The sequence below is a fragment of the Drosophila ananassae genome, chromosome 2L, assembly GCF_017639315.1.
Source record: "Drosophila ananassae strain 14024-0371.13 chromosome 2L, ASM1763931v2, whole genome shotgun sequence".
Lineage (NCBI taxonomy): Eukaryota > Metazoa > Arthropoda > Insecta > Diptera > Drosophilidae > Drosophila > Drosophila ananassae.
Window position 1 is genome coordinate 21,855,178 of NC_057927.1, and position 5,018 is coordinate 21,860,195.

The window sequence follows — 5,018 nt, forward strand, 5'->3', positions numbered from 1 at the left end:
CAATATCTTAACCATTTCGCAACCGATTTAGAAACGGCGTACCATTTATGAATCAGGGAACTCATCCCCGTAGATCTGCATCAAAGGATCCTTAAAGTTCTCAAAATTCAATGTTGGCTCCATTTTTGGCCCCAATCGTGAAGGTACCCCTTGGAAAACCCTTGGAAAAGTGCGATCACCACTTTCCTCGCAGTTTTTGCCCAATATCTTAACCATTTCGCATCCGATTCAAAAACGGCGTACCATTTATGAATCAGGGAACTCATCCACGTAGATCTGCATCAAAGGATCCTTAAAGTTCTCAAAATTCAATTTTGACACCACTTTTGGCCCCAATCATGAAGGTACCCCTTGGAAAACCCTTGGAAAAGTGCGAACAGCACTTTCCTCGCAGTTTTTGCCCAATATCTTAACCATTTCGCATCCGATTCAAAAACGGCGTACCATTTATGAATCAGGGAACTCATCCCCGTAGATCTGCATGCAAGGATCCTTAAAGTTCTCAAAATTCAATGTTGGGTCCATTTTTGGCCCCAATCATGAAGGTACCCCTTGGAAAACCCTTGGAAAAGTGCGATCACCACTTACCTCGCAGTTTTTGCCCAATATCTTAACCATTTCGCATCCGATTTAATAACGGCGTACCATTTATGAATCAGGGAACTCATCCACGTAGATCTGCATCAAAGGATCCTTAAAGTTCTTAAAATTCAATGTTGGCTCCATTTTTGGCCCCAATCATGAAGGTACCCCTTGGAAAACCCTTGGAAAAGTGCGATCACCACTTACCTCGCAGTTTTTGCCCAATATCTTAACCATTTCGCATCCGATTTAATAACGGCGTACCATTTATGAATCAGGGAACTCATCCACGTAGATCTGCATCAAAGGATCCTTAAAGTTCTCAAAATTCAATTTTGACACCACTTTTGGCCCCAATCATGATGGTACCCCTTGGAAAACCCTTGGAAAAGTGCGATCAGCACTTTCCTCACAGTTTTTGCCCAATATCTTAACCATTTCGCATCCGATTCAAACACGGCGTACCATTTATGAATCAGGGAACTCATCCCCGTAGATCTGCATGCAAGGATCCTTAAAGTTCTCAAAATTCAATGTTGGGTCCATTTTTGGCCCCAATCATGAAGGTACCCCTTGGAAAACCCTTGGAAAAGTGCGATCACCACTTACCTCGCAGTTTTTGCCCAATATCTTAACCATTTCGCATCCGATTTAATAACGGCGTACCATTTATGAATCAGGGAACTCATCCACGTAGATCTGCATCAAAGGATCCTTAAAGTTCTTAAAATTCAATGTTGGCTCCATTTTTGGCCCCAATCATGAAGGTACCCCTTGGAAAACCCTTGGAAAAGTGCGATCACCACTTACCTCGCAGTTTTTGCCCAATATCTTAACCATTTCGCATCCGATTTAGAAACGGCGTACCATTTATGAATCAGGGAACTCATCCCCGTAGATCTGCATCAAAGGATCCTTAAAGTTCTCAAAATTCAATGTTGGCTCCATTTTTGGCCCCAATCATGAAGGTACCCCTTGGAAAACCCTTGGAAAAGTGCGATCAGCACTTTCCTCGCAGTTTTTGCCCAATATCTTAACCATTTCGCATCCGATTTAGAAACGGCGTACCATTTATGAATCAGGGAACTCATCCACGTAGATCTGCATCAAAGGATCCTTATAGTTTTCAAAATTCAATGTTGGCTCCATTTTTGGCCCCAATCATGAAGGTACCCCTTGGAAAACCCTTGGAAAAGTGCGATCAGCACTTTCCTCGCAGTTTTTGCCCAATATCTTAACCATTTCGCATCCGATTTAGAAACGGCGTACCATTTATGAATCAAGGAACTCATCCACGTAGATCTGCATCAAAGGATCCTTAAAGTTCTCAATATTCAATGTTGGCTCCATTTTTGGCCCCAATCATGATGGTACCCCTTGGAAAAAAGCGATCAGCACTTTCCTCGCAGTTTTTGCCCAATATCTTAACCATTTCGCATCCGATTTAGAAACGGCGTACCATTTATGAATCAGGGAACTCATCCACGTAGATCTGCATCAAAGGATCCTTAAAGTTCTCAAAATTCAATGTTGGCTCCATTTTTGGCCTCAATCATGATGGTACCCCTTGGAAAACCCTTGGAAAAGTGCGATCAGCACTTTCCACGCAGTTTTTGCGATCTACTCATCTCCGTAGATCTGCATCAAAGGATCCTTAAAGTTCTCAAAATTCAATTTTGACCCAATTTTTGGCCCCAATCATGATGGTACCCCTTGAAAAACCCTTGGAAAAGTGCGATCAGCACTATCCTCACAGATTTTGCAGAATATCTTAACCATTTCGCATCCGATTTAGAAACGGCGTACCATTTATGAATCAGGGAACTCATCCACGTAGATCTGCATCAAAGGATCCTTAAAGTTCTCAAAATTCAATGTTGGTTCCATTTTTGGCCCCAATCATGAAGGTACCCCTTGGAAAACCCTTGGAAAAGTGCGATCAGCACTTTCCACGCAGTTTTTGCGATCTACTCATCTCCGTAGATCTGCATCAAAGGATCCTTAAAGTTCTCAAAATTCAATTTTGACCCAATTTTTGGCCCCAATCATGATGGTACCCCTTGAAAAACCCTTGGAAAAGTGCGATCAGCACTATCCTCACAGTTTTTGCAGAATATCTTAACCATTTCGCATCCGATTTAGAAACGGCGTACCATTTATGAATCAGGGAACTCATCCACGTAGATCTGCATCAAAGGATCCTTAAAGTTCTCAAAATTCAATTTTGACACCACTTTTGGCCCCAATCATGAAGGTACCCCTTGGAAAACCCTTGGAAAAGTGCGATCGGCACTTTCCTCGCAGATTTTGCAGAATATCTTAACCATTTCGCATCCGATTTAGAAACGGCGTACCATTTATGAATCAGGGAACTCATCCACGTAGATCTGCATCAAAGGATCCTTAAAGTTCTCAAAATTCAATTTTGACACCACTTTTGGGCCCAATCATGATGGTACCCCTTGGAAAACCCTTGGAAAAGTGCGATCAGCACTTTCCTCGCAGATTTTGCAGAATATCTTAACCATTTCGCATCCGATTTAGAAACGGCGTACCATTTATGAATCAGGGAACTCATCCACGTAGATCTGCATCAAAGGATCCTTAAAGTTCTCAAAATTCAATTCTGACACCACTTTTGGCCCCAATCAGGAAGGTACCCCTTGGAAAACCCTTGGAAAAGTGCGATCAGCACTTTCCTCGCAGATTTTGCAGAATATCTTAACCATTTCGCATCCGATTTAGAAACGGCGTACCATTTATGAATCAGGGAACTCATCCACGTAGATCTGCATCAAAGGATCCTTAAAGTTCTCAAAATTCAATTCTGACACCACTTTTGGCCCCAATCAGGAAGGTACCCCTTGGAAAACCCTTGGAAAAGTGCGATCAGCACTTTCCTCGCAGTTTTTGCCCAATATCTTAACCATTTCGCATCCGATTCAAAAACGGCGTACCATTTATGAATCAGGGAACTCATCCACGTAGATCTGCATCAAAGGATCCTTAAAGTTCTCAAAATTCAATTTTGACACCACTTTTGGGCCCAATCATGATGGTACCCCTTGGAAAACCCTTGGAAAAGTGCGATCAGCACTTTCCTCGCAGTTTTTGCCCAATATCTTAACCATTTCGCATCCGATTCAAAAACGGCGTACCATTTATGAATCAGGGAACTCATCCACGTAGATCTGCATCAAAGGATCCTTAAAGTTCTCAAAATTCAATTTTGACACCACTTTTGGCCCCAATCATGATGGTACCCCTTGGAAAACCCTTGGAAAAGTGCGATCAGCACTTTCCTCGCAGTTTTTGCCCAATATCTTAACCATTTCGCATCCGATTCAAAAACGGCGTACCATTTATGAATCAGGGAACTCATCCTCATAGAACTGCATCAAAAGATCCTTCAAATTCTCAAAATTCAATTTGGCCCCATTTTTTGCCCCAATCATGATGACCCCTTGGAAAACCCTTGGAAAAGTGCGATCAGCACTTTCCTCGCAGTTTTTGCCCAATATCTTAACCATTTCGCATCCGATTCAAAAACGGCGTACCATTTATGAATCAGGGAACTCATCCACGTAGATCTGCATCAAAGGATCCTTAAAGTTCTCAAAATTCAATTTTGACACCACTTTTGGGCCCAATCATGATGGTACCCCTTGGAAAACCCTTGGAAAAGTGCGATCAGCACTTTCCTCGCAGATTTTGCAGAATATCTTAACCATTTCGCATCCGATTTAGAAACGGCGTACCATTTATGAATCAGGGAACTCGTCCACGTCGATCTGCATCAAAGGATCCTTAAAGTTCTCAAAATTCAATGTTGGCTCCATTTTTGGCCCCAATCATGAAGGTACCCCTTGGAAAACCCTTGGAAAAGTGCGATCAGCACTTTCCTCGCAGTTTTTGCCCAATATCTTAACCATTTCGCAACCGATTCAAAAACGGCGTACCATTTATGAATCAGGGAACTCATCCTCATAGAACTGCATCAAAAGATCCTTCAAATTCTCAAAATTTAATTTTGACCCCATTTTTGGCCCCAATCATGATGGTACCCCTTGGAAAACCCTTGGAAAAGTGCGATCAGCACTTTCCTCGCAGTTTTTGCCCAATATCTTAACCATTTCGCATCCGATTCAAAAACGGCGTACCATTTATGAATCAGGGAACTCATCCACGTAGATCTGCATCAAAGGATCCTTAAAGTTCTCAAAATTCAATTTTGACACCACTTTTGGCCCCAATCATGATGGTACCCCTTGGAAAACCCTTGGAAAAGTGCGATCAGCACTTTCCTCGCAGTTTTTGCCCAATATCTTAACCATTTCGCATCCGATTCAAAAACGGCGTACCATTTATGAATCAGGGAACTCATCCTCATAGAACTGCATCAAAAGATCCTTCAAATTCTCAAAATTCAATTTGGC